The 18857-nt window shown below is 52.1% G+C and overlaps 1 protein-coding gene across 2 annotated transcripts in view; it reads left to right on the forward strand.

The window, feature by feature from the left end:
* Nucleotides 1–18857, forward strand: part of GNG7 (G protein subunit gamma 7) — a 207198-nt gene that overhangs the window by 89699 nt on the left and 98642 nt on the right. The window contains exons 3-4 of one of the 2 annotated variants that reach the window (XM_033198287.1): nt 4621–4636; nt 11415–11423. The exons of the other annotated variant lie outside the window; for it this stretch is intronic. The gene's annotated coding sequence lies outside the window, so the exon portion shown is untranslated. The remainder of the gene's footprint in view (nt 1–4620; nt 4637–11414; nt 11424–18857) is intronic. 2 annotated transcript variants of the gene reach the window in all.

The raw sequence follows: 18857 nt of genomic DNA on the forward strand, positions 1-18857 counted from the left end.
GGTGCCTGTAGTTCCAGCTACTCAGGAGGCTAAGGCAAGAGAATCACTTGAATCCAGAAGGCAAAGGTTGCAGTGAGCTGAGATCGCACCACTGCACTCCAGCCTGGCGACAGAGTGAGACTCCGTCTAAAAAAAAAGAGAGAGAGAGATTTTTATTTATTTTTACTTTTACTTTTTATTGTTTTAGAGACAGAATCTCACTCTGTCGCACAGGCTGGAGTGCAGTGGCACGATCAAGGCTCAGTGCAGCCTCCACCTCCTGGGTTTGAGCAATTCTCCTGCCTCGGTCTCCTGAGTAGCTGGGATTACAGGTGCCCACCAGCACGCCTGGCTAATCTTTACTCTTTTGTAGAGACCTGATGTTGCTCTGTTGGCCAGGCTGATCTCGACCTTCTGAGCCCAAGCGATCCTCCCACCTTGGTCTCCCTAAGTGCTGGGATGACAGGCGTGAGCAATTGCACCTGGCCTAAGGGAGATTTTTAAATGGTATTATCAAATAAATCATTAAATAGATTCAGGCTATGCACCGTCTTGCCCACCTGCCCTCAAGCCCCACGCAGGACGGGACCCCCTCCTGCCACGGTCCTGGGACGGGGCACCTCGAGCTCACGCAGTAGTGACAGCGAGGCCGCCTGTCGGGGGGGATGACCAGCAGGTGGCAGCACAGCCCAGCTCCCGGGAGACCTGTCCTGGCTCCAGCTCCCAGCGTCCCAGAAACACCGCAGTCTAGACGCTCGCCAGGCGGAATTCCTCGCCCCTGAAGTCAGTCTGCGTGTAGACATTCGCGATACCAGCTCCCAGTCATCACTTCCCACTCTGCGTCTCCCAGGCTGTCTCGCCAGGGCCCTGGATCCCCGGGCTGAGCAGCTTAGGAAGGGTCGGAGTGGCGGGGAAGGAACCCTGGGCTGCAGGGGCCCACTTCCCAGAAAGCAGATCCCGGGAAGCCACCCAAGGCCGGTGCTGGGCGTGGTCATTTCTGAGAACGTTTAGGACGCTTCCCCTGAGCCTGGCACGTGAGCCTGGTCCCTCCCCCCAACCCCCACCTCCCCGCCCCCACTGCCTGATAGGAACCGAGAGTGTCAAGTTTGGTGCCCAGGACACAGGTGTCTGCACGCTCAGGCTGACTGAAACCAAACCTGGCCTGGGAGAAGCGGATCCCAGGGGCCCACCTGGGTCCCTGGGGCCCGTTTGCTTCAAACCTTTTCTGAAACCTGTCAGCATCTTGCAGCAATACAAGAGGGTCTCTTGTGCCTGTAATCCCAGCACTTTGGGAGGCTGAGGCAGGAAGATCGCTTGAGCCCGGAAGTTTGAGTCCAGCCTGGACAAGATAGCAAGACCCTGTCTCTAGTAAAAAATAAAAAAAAAATCAGTGGCTGGGCATGGTAGCTCATGCCTGTAATTCCACCATTTTGGGAGGCAGGCTGATCACCTGAGGTCAGGAGTTTGAGATCAGCCTGGTCAACCTGTTGAAACCCTGTCTCTACTGAAAATACAAAAATTAGCTGAGCCTGGTGGCAGTTGCCTGTAATCCCAGCTACTCAGGAGGCTGAGGCAGGAGAATCACTTGAACCCAGGAGGCGGAGGTTGCCATGAGCCAGGATCACACCAGTACACTCCAGCCTGGGCGACAGAGCAAGACTCTGTCTCAAAAAATAATAATAAATAAAAATTTAAAAAAATAGCCAGGTGTGGCAGTGCACACCTATAGTCCAAGCTGCTCAGGAGGCTGAGGCAAGAGGACTGCTTGAGTCCAGGAGGCTGAGGCTGCAGTGAGCCACGATTGCGCCACTGCACTCCAGTCTGGGCAACAGAGTGAGCGAGACCCTGTCTCAATGATAATAATAATAAAGAATAAAGAAGGTCTTTGTCATGTTACCTGAGGCCACCTGAGCTGTCCCCTGGGGCAAGGCCCTTACCAGAGGTTTCCCCGTGCTGTTATCATCTTGACCCGATAATATTAACTTCTGAGAGTTTAGGGGAGGGAGGGGGCCCTCCGCTTTTGGGAGCACTGGGTGGGGAGCCTGGCAGGTGCTTGGTAGTGGTGACGGACCTTGGCTGTTTAATATGCACGCTCACCTGCTTTTCCTGTACCGTTCAATTTCCTCACTTGTGGTCGAGGAGCTCCAGAAGTGCACTGAGTTCACTGGCTCACCGAGGGTCCCCCAATAGGCCAGAGGCACCCCCAGGTCCCACTGGGTTGTCCTACGCTGGCCTGTCTGCAGCTGTGAGCTCTGGGGACCAGTTCCCTTAATCCAGTGTGATGGTTTGCTGGGGCTCTGTAACCTCAAGCCACAGACTGGAGGGCTTCAGCAACAGAGATTTCTTCTCCCTCTCGGTTCTGGAGGCTGGAAGTCCGAGAAGGTAACAGGTGGGACCCCGTCTGCTCTGGCATTGGGGACTTGGTGCACAAACATCACTGCAGTCCACCCAGCTGTCCTGCACAACGGGATTCCAGAAATGGCCAAAATGAGGCTCACAGGAGAGAGCCTGAGGTCCTCCGGCAAGTGGACGGATCAACTGCAGTTGTTACCCGGACCTGTCAGGTCCCAAATCCCAGGACAGGACCAGGGTCAGGCAAGCAACGAACTCACACTGGGCACAAAATTGAAGGCGGCGTGGAGAAACCTCAGTGACCAAGATGAAATCATACTTTAGTGTAAAACAAAAATTAGCCGGGTGTGGTGGTGCGTGCCTGCAGTCCCAGCTACTCAGGAGGTTGAGGTGGGATCACTTGAGGCCAGGAGTTCCAGACATGCCTGGGCAACATAGCAAGACCCCATCTCTAAAAAAAAAAAAATTCTGGCCAGGTGTTGTGGCTCATGCCTGTAATCCCAGCACTTTGGGAGGCCGAGACAGGTGGATCATGAGGTCAAGAGATCAAGACCATCCTGGCCAACATGGTGAAACCCTGTCTCTACTAAAAATACAAAAAAAATTAACCGGGCGTGGTGGCGGGCACCTGTAATCCCAGCTACTTGGGAGGCTGAGGTGGGAGAATTGCTTGAACCCGGGAGGCGGAGGTTGCTGTGAGTAGAGATCGTGTCAATGCACTCCAGCCTGGGCAACAGAGCGAGACTCTGTCTCGGAAAAAAAATAAATAAATAAATGCAGAAATCCACAATGAAGCCAGAATCGAAATTTTAAATCAAAATGGGGTCAGTAATTCTGATTTTTCCTTTTGCTTCATCAATGTGCCTCTCACAGCACTGTTAATGATCCCGCCTTGATTCTGATAGTTTGATCATCACAGATTTTACAGATTCACTTTGAATTTTTATAATGGTGGATTAAAATATTATTTATATGGATGCTGACTTTTTTGGCCTCCCCTTACATTTTGTGAGTGTTTTGCCCACCTGATCCTGGTCCCAGTCCTGCAAGACCAACCTTCTCCCATTCCCCTTAATCCCTGGCTGTGTGGACACCTGTCAGATAAATGTGCACCTGCCCATTCTGAATAGTAACACTTCCCAAAAGTCAGTGGCAGAGGTGCAATGGAGAGGCCTGGCCTGGGCCATTTCAGGGGTAACCTAGCAATTCCGCCCCGGGGCATGGACCCAAAAGAATGGAAACAAGTCGTCCAACAAATACACGCACGCGAATGTTCACAGCAGCACGGTTTTCACAGCAGACAGAAGGTTACTGCAAGAATCCAAGTGTCTATCAGAGGATAGATGGATCCACACATGGTTCATCCTGACAGTGGAACACGACTCAGCCCCGAAAAGGAGAGAGGCTCTGACACAGGCCACAGCACGTATGCACCTTGAGGACATCATACTGAGCGAGAGATGCCAGACACAAAAGGCCACACAGCATGTGATCCCATTTCTATGAAATATCCGGGACAGGCCCATCCGCAGGGACGTGAAGGGGATGCGTGGGTGCCAGGAGCCGGGGGAGGGGAGGGCGAGTGACAGCTGATGGGGATGAGGTTTCTTTCTAAGGTGAGAATTTGCAAGAAATTGGCCGGGCGCAGTGGCTCACGCCTGTAATCCCAGAACTTTGGGAGGCCGAAGCGGGTGGATCACTTGAGGTCAGGAGTTTGAGACAAGCCTGGCCAACATGGCAAAACCCCATCTCTACTAAAAATACAAAAATTAGCTGGGCATGGTGGTACAGGCCTGTAATCCCAGCTACTTGGGAGGCTAAGGCAGGAGGATTGCTTGAACTTGAGAGGCGGAGGTTGAAGTGAGCTGAGATCACACCACTGCACTACAGTCTGGGAGACAGAGTGAGACCCTCTCTCAAAAAAAAAAAAAAAAAAAGAGAATGTACAAGAACTAGGTAGGAGTGATGCTTGTACAAGGTTGCGAATGTATTGAATATCACTGAATTGTTCATTTTAAAATGCTTAATTTTACATTATGCAAACCTTACCTCAATTTCTTTAAAAAGTGGGTCAGAAGGTGGCTTTGGAGAAGGCACGCCGATTTCAGCTGTGGTCGCAGGCCTGCAGGGGCCTGATGAGGCCCTCAGTGCCAGCAGACGGGGTTACCTGAAAACCAGACGGGGGATCCCGGCAGGCCCTCTGACAGCCTCAGTGCAGGCCCCGGGAGGGTGTCCTCCGTGTGTGCCCCACGCAGGGAAGGCCTTTGAGCCTTTGCCAGCTGCATCCACTGCTGCAGACGGGGAGTTGCCCAGGAGGCACCTGGCACCTTGCCCTGGGGTGTCTGGTGGCATCCAGGGGAGCTCCTCCAGGTTGCTGGTCTTGGACTCTGCAGATGCCTCAAGGGGTGCAGGTGTGCCTGCATCTGGGGACACATGAGCCTGCTCCCCGTCCCTGGGTTACTGACCTGGGGGTGCAGGGGAGCGGCACCGAGGTCGTTGGCGTGCCTGCTGGGTCACCCACCTCCAGAGACGATCTCTCATCCTGTGTGTGTGAAAAGTCCGTCCCTCCAGCCCGCAGGCCTTGCCTTGCAGGGGCTTCAGGGATTTTTTTTATTTTCCCAGGGGCAGATCCCATGTGGGCGGAACCTCTCCACATCAGATATTACTCTTGCGTTTCGGTCCCTCTGCCCCTCAGAACTCCCCCCTCCTTTCCTCCACCCACTCTTCGCCACCTGCAAATCGTTCTGACTTTTAGGTCTGAAACCGATGTGGCCCGCTCTGTGTCATGGGTGGCAGGGCCGCCACCTCAGCCTAACCTTTATTTATTTTTTTCCTCCACCTTCGCACTCACTTGGCTTAACCTTTTTTCTTTTTTCTCAAATACCATCTGATCTTCTGATCTCCCTCAAAGAGCTGTGTCTCAGGTCGCAGGTGAACTTTCTGGATGGCGTGGTCTGTGTGCGTGTGTGCATCTGGCTGCCTGCCAGGAGGGAACCAGTGTTGCTGCCCTGTGTCGCTGTCACCTGAAATTATTGCTGTCCTGGGGGGACTGCTCCCTAGAAATCCTCTGTGCCGTGTGGGGGGTGAGTGCCGGTCCGTGCTGACACCGCAGGCCACTTCCCAGTGCCGACTATGACAGCTCTGCCTCTGAAGTGAGAAGCAGAGACCCCACTGGGAGGGGCGGGGGCGGAGGGCGCCGGGTTCCAGTGCCAGGCTGAGCCTACATGGGAGGGACTCGCAGGCTGGCCCCAAGTGGATTTTCTATGTTGTTAAAATACGTAACAATGTAGTTTAGCTTGCCCCATCCTAATATGTATTTCTTTCTTTCTTTCTTTTTTTTTTTTGAGATGGAGTTTCACTCTTGTTGCTCAGGCTGGAGTGCAGTGGTGCGATCTCGGCTCACTGCAACCTCCGCCTCCCAGGTTCGAGCGATTCTCCTGCCTCAGCCTCCCAAGTAGCTGGGATAACAGGCGCCGGCCATCATGCCTGGCTAATTTTTTGAATTTTTAGTAGAGACTAAAAATGTTAGGGTTTCTCCATGTTGGCCAGGCTGGTCTTGAACTCCTGACCTCAGATGATCCGCCCACCTCGGCCTCCCAAAGTGCTGGGATTACAGGTGTGAGCCACCACACCCAGCCTTCTTCTTCTTCTTTTTTTTTTTTTTAACACAGGGTCTTGCTCTGTCGCCTAGGTGGGAGTGCGGTGGTGCAATCATAGCTCACTGCAGCCTCAACCTCCTGGGCTCAAGTGATCCTCCCACCTCAGCCTCTTGAGTAGCTGGGACTACAGACACACACCACCACGCCCAGGTACTTTTTAAATTTTTTGTAGAGACAGGGTCTCACTCTGTTGTCCAGGCTGGTCTCAAAATCCTGGGCTCAAATGGTCCTCCTGCCTCGGCCTCCTGAGGTGCTGGGATTACAGGCGTGAGCCACGGTGCCCAGCCCTTGTTTACTATTAAAAAGTTTGCAACTCTGTGGCGTTAATTACGTGTACACCGCGTGCAAACACCAGCACTATCTAGTTCCAGAAATTTGTCACTGCCGAGAATGGGAACCTTCCCAGTTTAGTTTTGGAGTGTCTTCCAAAGAGACTGCACCATCCGAGCATGTCGTTGGTCTTCCTTGCCTTGACTGCTTTCCCTGCTCCTGACTTTTTATTTTTGAGACAGAGTCTAACTTTTTTTTAAATTAATTGTTATTATTATTATTTTTTGAGACGGAGTTTCACTCTTGTTGCCCAGGCTGGAGTGCAATGGCACCATGTCGGCTCACCGCAACTTCCACATCCTGGGTTCAAGCAATTCTCCTGCCTCAGTCTCCCGAGTAGCTGGGATTACAAGTGCGCACCACCACACCCAGCTAATTTTTGTATTTTTAGGAGAGACGGGGTTTCTCCATGTTGGTCAGGCTGGTCTCGAACTCCTGACCTCAGGTGATCCGCCTGCCTCGGCCTCCCAAAGTGCTGGGATTACAGGCATGCGCCACCACACCCAGCTAATTTTTGTGTTTTTAGTAGAGATGGGGTTTCTACATGTTGGTCAGGCTGGTCTCGAACTCCGGACCTCAGGTGATCCACCCGCCTTGGCATCCCAAAGTGCTGGGATTACAGGCGTGAACCACTGCGCCCAGCCTTTTTTTTTTTCCCCCCCACATAGCGACTTTCTCTGTCGCTCAGGATGGAGTGCAGTGGTGCGATCACCACCCGCTGGGCTCAAGCCACCCTCCTTCCGCGGCCTCCCAAGTAGCTGGGACTACAGGCACTCACCAACACACCTGGCTATTTTTTGCATTTTTTTGTAGAGACAGGGTTCCCTGTGTTGCCCAGGCTGGTCTTACACTCCTGGCCTCAAGCGATTCTCCTGCCTCAGCCTCCCAAAGTGCTGGGATTACAGGCATGAGCCACTGCACCCGGCCAGCGACAGGATCTAACTTTGTCACGCAGGTTGGAGTGCAATGGTGCAATCTCAGCTCACTGTAGCCTCCAACTCCTGGGCTCAAGTGATCCTCCTACCTCGGTCCCCCAAGGAGCTGGGATTACAGGCGCCCACCACCGTGCCCAGCTAATTTTTGTGTTTTTTGTAGAGACGGGGTCTCACTGTGTTGCCCAGGCTGGTCTCAAACTCCTGGGCTCAAGCAATCCACCCACTTTTCCTTTTACGCGGCCTCCCACAGTGCTGGGATTACAGGCGTGAGCCACCCAGCCTCTTCCTGACTCTTAAAAGCGGCTTGCTTGCTTGGAAGCTTGTCCGGCTGTGGAGCATGGAGGCATTTCCTGTGAGCATCTACGTTTGCCCTGAAAAGAGACTTTGTATGTAGTGTGAGTAATGCCCCCAAAGATATTGGCTCCTAAATCCCTGGAACCTGCGAATTTTCCCTTGTGTGGCAAAGAGGTTGCAGAAGTGATTACATGAAGGATCTTGAGATGGCAGATTATCCTGGGTTCTCCAGGTGGACCCTAAACAATCACAGATGTCCTTATAAGAGTGAGATTTTGGCCGGGCGCGGTGGCTCAAACCTGTAATCCCAGCACTTTGGGAGGCCGAGGCGGGCGGATCATGAGGTTCGGAGATTGAGACCATCCTGGCCAACATGGTGAACATGGTGAAACCCCATCTCTACAAAAATTAGCTGGGCGTGGTAGCATGTGCCTGTAATCCCAGCTACTTGGGAGGCTGGGGCAGGAGAATCACTTGAACCCGGCAGGCGGAGGTTGCCGTGAGATTTGGCTCACACCTGTAATCCCAGCACTTTGGGAGGCTGAGGCAGGAGGATTGCTTGAGGCCATGAGTTTGAGACCAGCCTGGCTGACATAGTGAAACCGTCTCGACTAATAATACAAAAATGTTCTGGGCGTGGTAGCAGGTGCCTGTAGTCCCAGCTACCCAGGAGACTGAGGCAGGAGAATCACTTGAACCCAGGAGGTGGAGGTTGCAGTGAGCCCAGATGGCGTCACTGCACTCCAACTTGGGTGACAGAGAGAGACCCTGTCTCAAAAAAACAAACAAAAAGCAAACAATTGAAAACAAGAGCAAGATTTAACACATGAGGAAGGGCATGGGGAGACAGAGGCAGAGACTGGAGCCACGTGGGCTCAAGCCAGAGGATGCCTGGAGGCCCCAGAAGCTGGAGGAGGCAGGAAGGATCCTCCCTGGAGCCTCCAGAGGGAGCACGGCTCTGCCCACGTCCTGATTTCTGACCTCCAGAGCCATAGAGAATCCATTTCCATTGTTTTAAGCCATCAGATCCGTGTGACTTGTTACAGCAGCTTCAAGCCACTCATACTGACGGCCAGAAGGACTTGGCCTCCGATGACGGAATCTAGTTCATCCCAGGATTTCAGTTGGTTTCTTGGGCCTAATACTTCTAAGAGAGGGGAAGCCACCCCTAGATTTTGTCCTTCGCACCACTGCCTGCTTCTCTGTCTGGGAAAAGCATTCAAACAAACCATACTTTGTTCTTAAACTTGGGGTGGTGTGAAAATCACACCCTAGGGCAGAAAACTTTATCTTTTCCCCTCCCCCCCTCCCTCATTTCCTCCCTCCCTCCCTCCTTTCCTCCCTCCCTCCCTCCCTTTCTTCCATTCATTCTATTTTTTTTTTTTTTGAAGCAGGGTCTTGCTCTATTGCCCAGGCTGGAGTGCAATGGTGCAATCATAGCTCACTGCAGCCTTGAATTCCTGGCTCAAGCAATCCTCCTGCTTCAGCCTCCAGAGTAGCTGGGACTGCAGGCACATGCTGCCACGTCTGGCTAATTTATTTTTATTTTTTTGTAGTGATGGGGTCTTGCTATGTTGCCCAGGCTGGTCTCAAACTCCTGGCCTCAAGCCATCCTCCTGCCTTGGCCTCCCAAAGTGCTGGGAGACAGTCGTATTAGGCTGCACCTGGCTAAGAACACTTTTCAGTGTGTCAAAACAGGCACTTCTCCCTTAAAGGCTTAGTTCCTCCTTCTGTAAAATAAATCTAGGTGACACAAACTCTGAAATCCTTTCCAGCTTGAACACGCTAGGAAAAACTGGGAGATATATGAACAGTGAATAAAAACGAACCGAGATGATCCTCCTAGCTGCAGGGGCTTCTCCTGACGCCTGCATTCTCCAGATGGCTGGTTTCCTAAATTTAGCCGCCGCCCCGCAAGGGTGAGCCCTGCGTATTTTTGGTCGGTCTCCAGTCCAGGCTGTGAATACACAGCCCTGATTTGCATTTCTGAACCCTCGGGGATGGCTGGATTCCTTGGGCTGCTCTGCCTGGAATTTTCAGCCCCAGAGAGCCACGGCGGTCCCACCAGATGCAGGTCCCACCCCATGCCAGAAGCTCTGGGGGTTCCCCCTCCTTCTGGCATCAGCTCCCTCTCTGCAGCCGGTGGAACAGAAAGAACACAGCTTTAGAGCCAGGAGACTCACTGCTGGACCCCAGCACTGCTGTGTGCCACACGACACCGGGTGAAGCATTTAACCACCACTCTTTAAAAATAAGAAAAAGGCAGACAGCTGGGTGCAGTGGCTCAGGCCTGTGATCTCAGCACTTTGGGAGGCCAAGGAGGGAGGATCACTTGAGCCCAGGAGTTCAAGACCAGCCTGGGGGCAACGTGGCAAGACTTTGCCTCTACAGATTAAAAAAAAAAAAAAAATTAGCCCGGCGTGGTGGTGCATGTCTATGGTCCCAGGTACTCGGGAGGCTGAGGCAGGTGGATCCCTTGAGCCCAGGAATTGGAGGCTGCAGTGATCTGTGATTGCGTCACTGCACTCCAGCCTAGGTGACAGAGCCAGATCCTGTCCCAAAATAATAATAATAATTAAGAAGAAGAAAAGGTTGGGCAGCCCAGCATAGTGGCTCACGTCTGTAATCCCAACACTTTGGGAGGCCAAGATGGGAGGACTGCTTGAGCCCAAGAGGTTGAGACCAACCTGGGCAACACAGCAAGACCCCCTCTCTACAAAAATTAAAAAAAAAAGTATGGCCGGCCTTAGTGTCAGGCTTAGTATCTGTTGTCCCAGCTGCTTGGGAGGCAGAGGTAGGAGGATGGCATGAGCCCAAGAGTTCAAGGCTGAAGTGAGCTATGATGGCACCACTGCACTTCAACCTGGGCAACAGAGCAAGACCTTGCCTCCTAAAAGAAAGAAAGAGGCCAGGTGCAGTGGCTTACACCTGTAATCCCAGCACATTGGGAGGCCTAGGCAGCTGGATCACTTGAGGTCAGGCATTAGAGACCAACCTGGCCAAGGTGGTGAAACCCTGTCTCTACTAAAAATACAAAAATTAGCCAGACGTGGTGGTGTGCACCTGTAATCCCAGCTCCTCGGGAGGCTGAGGCAGGAGAATTGCTTGAACCTGGGAGGCGGAGGTTCCAGTGAGGTGAGGCTAAGCCATTGTGCTCCGGCCTGGGCAACAAGAGCAAAACTCTGTCTACAAAAAATAATAATAATAAAAGAAAGAAAGATGGGGGCGGGTGGAGAAAGAGAGAGAAAGAAAGAAAGAAGAAGAAAGGAAGGAAAGAAAGAGAAAAAAAGGAAGGAAAGAAGAAAGAAAGAGGCCGGGCGCGGTGGCTCATGCCTGTAATGCCAGCACTTTGGGAGGCCGAGGCAGGCAGATCATGAGGTCAGGAGATCGAGACCATCCTGGCTAACATGGTGAAACCCCGTCTCTACTAAAAATACAAAAAATGAGCCGAGCGTGGTGGCGGCGCCTGTAGTCCCAGCTACTCGGGAGGCTGAGGCAGGAGAATGGCGTGAACCTGGGAGGCAGAGCTTGCAGTGAGCCGAGATCACGCTACTGCACTCCAGCCTGGGTGACTGAGCGAGACTCCGTCTCAAAAAAAAAAAAAAAAAAAACAGAAGAAAGAAAGAGAAGGGAGGGAGGGAGGGAGGGAAAGAGAAAGAGAGAGAAAGGGGTGGGCAGTGCACCATCCCTCACAGAGCAGTGAGCCTCAGATGCATCTACGTAAGGAAGGGTTTTCCACAATGTCCGACCCGGGCCCACCCTTCCACCCTTGCAGGCCCCTGGGCCTGGCCCCCTCTCTCGGCTTTCCTGACCTGAGCACCTGCCCCAGAGTCCGGAGTTCTGAGCCCAGCTTTCATCTAGCCTCACCTCCTGCACCCTGCATTTCTGGTGCTTCTTCCTCTACGCCTTTGACCCCCTTCCAGCTGTTAACTATCAACCTGCCTATAAAAGGCAATTCTGACTGAAGGAAAAGGGAGGGGTGGTGGTGCGGGGAGGCCGGGTGGTGGTGAGGGGAGGCCGGGTGGCCCTCTGCCCAGCCTGAGATTGGCTTCTGCTTCTGGCTTGCCGTCCAGCGTATGGGATTGATTTAGATTCCCACAACACCACGGAAGGTAGCACAGGCTGTGATGACTGTGTAGTGACTCGTGCTCCGGGGCCCAGCCGGGGATCCCTGCTGCCCGTCTGTCCGCCTGTGCGAGGGAGGCTGAAGATATGCTTGCATTTCCCTGCAGGCTCGGGGTGGCGGGGGGTCCTGCAGAACCCGCTGCTCCTGCGCAGCCCATGCCTGTCTGCTGGCAGCTCCTCCCCACCGCCCTGAAGGAAGTGCTGTATCTGTTTGAAAGCGTGCAGGATGGGGTGGGTACAGGGGAGCCAGGGCCTGCAGAGGACGCAGCCTGCCGCGCAGTCCCGAGTGCTGCTTTTTTTGTTGTTGTTTTGAGACGGAGTCTCGCTGTGTCGCCCAGGCTGGAGTGCAGTGGCACGATCTCCGCTCGCTGCAACCTCTGCCTCCTGGGTTCAAGCGATTCTTCTGTCTCGGCCTCCGGAGTAGCTGGGATTACAGGCCTCCACCACCACGCCTGGCTAATTTTTGCATTTTTAGTAGAGATGGGGTTTCACCATGTTGGTCAGGCTGGTCTTGAACTCCCCACCTCAGGTGATCCGCCCATCTCGGCCTCCCAAACTCCTGGGATTACAGGCGTGAGCCACTGCGCCCGGCTTCTAGTGCTTCTTCTCCAGATCCTAGCAGGCTTTCTTCCCCAGGATGCCTCCAAAGTGCTGCTTCCAGATTCTGGAAAGATCATCTGGGATTCCACTGCTCTCCTCTCCTCTCCGCCCCTCTCCATCTCCTCTCTTCCCCTCTCCTCTCCTTCCCTCCCCTCCCCTGTCCTTTTCTTCTTTTTGAGACAGGGTCTTTCTCTGTGGCCTAGGCTGGGGTGCAGTGATGAAATCATAACTCACTGCAACCTCAGCCTCCTTAAGTGAGCCTCCTGCTCCAGCCTCCCGAGTAGCCGGGACTACAGGCTCACACCACCACTCCTGGCTAATTTTTAAAATTTTTTTTGTAGAGACAGGGTCTCGCCATGTTGCTCGGGCTGGTCTCAAACTCCTGGGCTCAAGGGATCCTCCTGCCACGGCCTCCCAACATGCTTGGGATTACAGACGTGAGCCACCAGGCCCGGCCTTCACTGCTTTTCTTTTCCTCAGTAAAAATCTGACATTGGGGGATTGCATTGCTCTGTTACCCTTTCTGCAGGCACCTCTCTTTTCCTGCTGCCAAACAACGGAGACAGGGAGCCAAAATAGTGCCCAGTCCTTATTCCCAGGAAGGCCGCTGTAGAGCGGGGGAGACAGACACATGTATTGCAAGCATGCACATGTATCTGCGATAGGCATGAGCCGTGCCGTGGCAGGACCGAGTCCACACGGCTAGGGAAACTCACGGCCTGGTAACTTGAGACCAGTCAGATAGTGAATTGAGGAGTTACCTACCCTGGAATTTACCTACTTGTGCCCCATGGTTTTTAGGGACAACAGGCATCCCAGCTGTACCCCAGACCATCTGGATAGAACTAGAATGGATGAAAAGAACACAGCTTTGGAGTCAAGCAAACCTTCCCCGGTTCTATTGTTTAAATAAGGAATTGTTTGCTTTTGGAGATGGTGGGGGGTTCTCTCCTTGTCACCCAGGCTGGAGTGCAGTGGCCCAATCCTAGCTCACTGTAGCCTCAAACTCCTGGGCTCAAGTGATCCTCCCGCCTCAGCCTCCCGAGTAGCCAGGACCACAGGCGCACACCACCACACCTGGTTTATGTTTCGCTTTTTTATTCTCCTTCAGCTGTACTTTTCAGCCTCGAGGACTTGGGCAGGTTTATTACCATCTTGGATCTCATTTTCTCTTCTCTAAAGTGGAGGGAATACATGTGTAGTGGGATTCTCAAAGTGTGGTTCAGGGACATCCAGGGGTTGGTCTCTGAGACCCTTTTGGTGGGAGACCACCAAGTCAAAACTGCTAAGATAGCAGCCGGGCACGGTAGTGCACACCTGTCATCCCAGCACTTTGGGAGGTCAAGGTGGGCGGATCACCTGAGCTCAGGAGTTCGAGACCAGCCTGGCCAACATGGGGAACCCCGTCTCTACTAAAAATAAAAAAAAAAATTAGCCAAGCGTGGTGGCGGGTGCTTGTAATCCCAGCTACTCGGGAGGCTGAGGCAGGAGAATCACTTGAACCCGGGAGGCGGAGGTTGTAGTGAGATTGCGCCACTGCACTCCAGCCTGGGTGACAGAGAGAGACTCCATCTCAAAAAAAAAAAAGAATGCCAAGATACTCTGCGTCTTCTTCCTCTCAGTCTCTCCCACACCGATGGTGGAATTTTCAGAGGTTGCACGACGTTTGATATCACAGTGGATTGAATGCAGCGGCTTATATGAGAATCCAGCTGTCTTCTATTAAGCCAGACATGAAAGAAATTTGCAAAAATGTAAAAACGATGCCACTATTCCCCCTCAGTGTTTTTTTTTTTTTTTTTTTTTTTGAAAAATAGTTACTTTTCACTTAAACATGTTGTCCTCCTAGCATAAAATATATGGTGTAAAAAATATTTAATGGGGCCGGGCACGGTGGCTCAAGCCTGTAATCCCAGCGCTTTGGGAGGCCGAGACGGGCGGATCACAAGGTCAGGAGATCGAGACCATCCTGGCTAACACGGTGAAACCCTGTCTCTACTAAAAAATACAAAAAAAAAAAAAACTAGCCGGGCGAGGTGGCGGCGCCTGTAGTCCCAGCTACTCCGGAGGCTGAGGCAGGAGAATGGTGTGAACCCGGCAGGCAAAGCTTGCAGTGAGCTGAGATCCGGCCACTGCACTTCAGTCTGGGTGACAGAATGGGACTCCGTCTCAAAAAAAAAAAAAAAATTTAATGGGATTATGTTAACCTTTAACAGGAGTATAGCTAAAATCTACATAAACACAGCTGTCTAAGGACCTTAATTTTTTACCACCATGTTTATGTATATATTTGGCATCGTATTTATATATATTTATTTTGTATGACAGCTTTATTAAGATTTTTACATGCCATTTAGTATTCACTTTTTTAAATGCACAATTCAGTGGTTTTTAGAATATCTAGAGTTGTGTAACTGTTACCACGATCTAATTTTTTTTTTTTTTTGAGACGAAGTCTTGCTTTGTCTCCTAGGCTGGAGTGCAGTGGTGCCATCTCGGCTCACTGCAACTTCCGCCTCCAGGGCTCAAGCAATTCTCCTGCCTCAGCCTCCTGAGTAGCTGGGATGACAGGCCGCACCACTACGCCCGGCTAATTTTTATATTTTTAGTAGAGACAGGGTTTCGCGTGTTGCCCAGGCTGCTCTTGAACTCCTGACCTCAGGTGATCCGCCTGCCTTGGCCTCCCAAAGTGCTGGGATTATAGGCCTGCTTAACCCCTGGTTTTCATGCACCGTCTTTGATGTTGCCTTTAGGCTGTGTCTGAACTCTGGTGTCACAAACCACAGCTGGGCTACCACAATAACTTGACAGCTTCATGAAATGCCCCAGCTCCTGTGACATCAGGCAGGAGGGGTGACACGGCTGCACGGCAGGGCTGCCCCAGGGCCCCCGGGGTCCGCACCTCCACCTCCTGGAAAACCACCCAGGTGGGCGGCGCTTCCTCCCTCCGAAGTCCTGGAAATGCTCTTCCCCACCGGCTGGGTTTATTTGGATTCATCCAGCCTGAGCTGGGAGGAGGAAGGGGTGGGCCCTCATAGTAGTTATTCTGCTGGAATGGAAACCTCAGATCTTCGAGATGTTCGAGTAGACAGACATTCACCAAGTCAGCGAGGGGAAAGTGCAGTGTTCTCGGAGGTCAGCCCAGGACAGCAAAGCAGGCAGGCTGGGGCTCTGATCAGCTCACAAAGCACCACGTGGTGTCTGCAGCCAGCCACCAACAGCACACCCCCCCCTTCCGCCCCCACCCCGGGCGTCCCTCCCGCAAGCACATAGCAGAGCCTGGTGACACTGGCTTTTTCCAGCGGAGCCTGGGGCACCCGCTTCCCCTCCTGCCCGCCTCTCTCCCTCTTCATCACCGGCTCTCGGTGGAACTGTGTGCTAGAAACTTCACTTGCCATTTTTGGAGATGCTTCTAGAAACTAGCCTTCTTTCCAGCTTGAGGTCAGCTGGAAGTTAGATCAGTTTCCATTTCTTTCACCTGAAAACGTGATTACAGAAGTCGGTGTTTCGTAAGCTTTCGTTTTCCGTGAGCACCTTATTTTTAGACATCCTTTACCTAATGGCTCCTTAGAAAGGATAACGGTGGCAAGAGATTTTTAGATGCATCCGATGTCTGATTCTTTTGACCAAAGATGCCAAATTAGCATTATTATTATTATTATTATTGTTATTATTGAGGCGGAGTTTTGCTCTTGTCCCCCAGGCTGGAGTGCAGTGGCGTGATCTCAGCTCACTGCAACCTCCACCTCCCGGGTTCAAGTGATTCTCCTGCCTCAGCGTCCTGAGTAGCTGGGATTACAGGTGCACACCACCGTGCCCGGCTAATTTGTGTACTTTTAGTAGAGACGGGGTTTCACCATGTTGGTCAGGCTGGTCTCGAACTCCTGACCTCAGGCAATCCGCCCACCTTGGCCTCCCACAGTGTTGGGATGACAGGCGTGAGCCACTGCGCCCAGCACCAAGTAGCATTATTATATGATGGAGTTTTTGTTTGTTTTTATCTTAGAGACAGGATCTTCTTGCTCTGTCACTCAAGCTGGAGTTCAGTAGCCATCGCAGCTCCCTGCAGCTTCCAACTCCCAGGCCCAAGCAATCCTCCTGCCTCAGCCACCAAAGCTGGGACTACAGGTGCACGCCACCATGCCTGGATAATTTTTAAATTTTTATTCTTTCTAGAGATTGGGTCTTGCTATGTTGTCCAGGCTGATCTTGCACTCCTGACCTCAAGTGATCTTCCCACCTCTGCCTCTGAAAGTGCTGGGATTACAGGTGTGAGCTACTGAGCCCGGCCTATACCCGTGAAATTTCAATATCATGGATATACTGTGTATCTGTTTATGTTCTCTTTTCTGGGCTTAATGCATAAAAAAGTAAAATTTGTTTTCACCTCCCCAAGAATTGATTTTCGCCTTGTTGAGAATGTGTTTATAAAGAAGTCTCGTACCACAGGAGTGAGAATGGAGAAATCTTCATCACAAATCTCATTCCCCAGAATTAACCACTCTTAACAGTGTGGGGTGGGTGGGAACCGACCATCAGTGCAGAACGTGAAAGGAGAACAACTGGGGTGGATATTTGGCCACTTCTTTTTTTTTCTTTTTTTTTGAGACAGGGTCTCACTTTGTCACCCAGGCTGGAGTGCAGGGGCATAATCGTGGCTCACTACAGCCTCAACCTCCTGTACTCAAGCCATCCTCCCACCTCAGCCTCCTGCATAGCTGGGACTACAGGTGGATACCACCACACTTGCCTAGTTTTTGTTTAATTTTAGTAGAGATGGGGTCTCACTATGTTGCCCAGGCTGGTCTGAAACTCCTGACCTCAAGTGATCTTCCCACCTCTGCCTCCGAAAGTGCTGGGATTGCAGGTGTGAGCCCTGCGCTGGGCCTGCCCACTATTTTTTTATTTTTTGAGACAGACTCTCACTCTGTCGCCCAGGCTGGAGTGCAGTGGCATGATCTCAGCTCAGTGCAACCTCCGCCTCCTGGGGTCAAGCGATTCTCCTGCCTCAGCCTCCTGAGTAGCTGGGATTACAGGCATGTGCCACCGCACCCGGCTAATTTTTGTATTTTTAGTAGAGATGGAGTTTCTCCATGTTGGTCAGGTTCGTCTCAAACTCCTGGTCAGGCTGGTCTCAAACTCCTGAACTCAGGTATCCGCCCGCCTCGGCCTCCCAAAGTACTGGGATTACAGACAGGAGCCACTGCGCCCGGCCGCTCACTAGTTTTGATTGTGAGTTCTTGAGCAAGTTCCTTGGTTTTCGTAAGTGTTACTCTCTCCTTTGTAGTGGAGTAACAACCATGTACTGTAGAGTCGCCGTGAGCACGGGATCCGGTCGTTGATGGACAGAGCCGCGTGGAGGGCCTGAGATGACTAAGTACCACACAGGTGCTGCTTAGACAGTTGTCATGGTCATTCCCGTCTAACCACGGAAACTTTCTTTCTAGACATTTCCTGTGCATGCACACTCACATAGATACGTACAGCAATACGGAGTGCATTGTAAATTGGGGGTCCCGAGCTGGTTTTTACCTTTTTACATTAAATTTATTTATTTATTTATTTTTTGAGACAGAGTCTCACTCTGTCGCCCAGGCTGGAGTGCAGTGGTGCGATCTCGGCTCACTGCAACCTCCGCCTCCCGGGTTCACGCCATTCTCCTCCCTCAGTCTCCCTAGTAGCTGGGACTACAGGCGCCCACCACCATGCCTGGCTAATTTTTTATATTTTTACTAGAGATGGAATTTTGCTTTGCTGCCCAGGCTGGTCTCAAACTCCTGAGCTCAGGCAATCCACCCGCCTCGGCCTTCCAAACTGCTAGGATTACAGGCATCAGCCGCCGCACTCGGCCCTTAAATTTAATTTCTTTTCAGCTGGGCGCAGTGGCTCACACCTATAATCCCAGCACTTTGGGAGGCTGAGGTGTGTGGATCAATCACCTGAGGTCAGGAGTTCAAGACCAGCCTGACCAACGTGGTGAAACCCCCTCTCTACTAAAAATACAAAAATTAGCCAGGCATGGTGACAGGCGCCTGTAGTCCCAGCTACTCAGGAGGCTAAGGCAGTAGAATCGCTTGAACCCGGATGGCAGAGCTTGCAGTGAGCCGAGATCGCACCACTGCACTCCAGCCTGGGCGAGTGGTGCCATCGTGGTTCACTGCAACCTTGATCACCTGGGCCCAAGCGATCCTCACACCTCATCCTCTCAAATAACTGGGACTACAGGCATGTGCCACCATGCCCAGCTAATTTTTTTGTATTTTTTTTTGGTAGAGGTGAGGTCTTGGTATGTCGCCCAGGCTGACCTCAAACTCCTGTCCTGAAGCAGTCAGCTCACCTCAACCTCCCAAAGGGCTGGGATGACAAACATGAGCCACCACACCGGGCCATAAAAGGACATTTGTGAGATGGTCACAGACAACGGGTCACAGCCTGGTTATTGGTAACAGGAAATTATTGGTGATAATCATGTAGCAAGATGATAACAACACATTGTTAATTTGATTGGATGGTTCTGTGTTGGGAAATGAGAAGGCTTCCGTGATTAGAGAACGTTCTGAAGGGTCTACAGGGAAAGTCATAT

The sequence above is a fragment of the Trachypithecus francoisi genome, unplaced genomic scaffold (genome assembly GCF_009764315.1).
Source record: "Trachypithecus francoisi isolate TF-2019V2 unplaced genomic scaffold, Tfra_2.0 Lachesis_group5, whole genome shotgun sequence".
Taxonomy (NCBI): Eukaryota; Metazoa; Chordata; class Mammalia; order Primates; family Cercopithecidae; genus Trachypithecus; species Trachypithecus francoisi.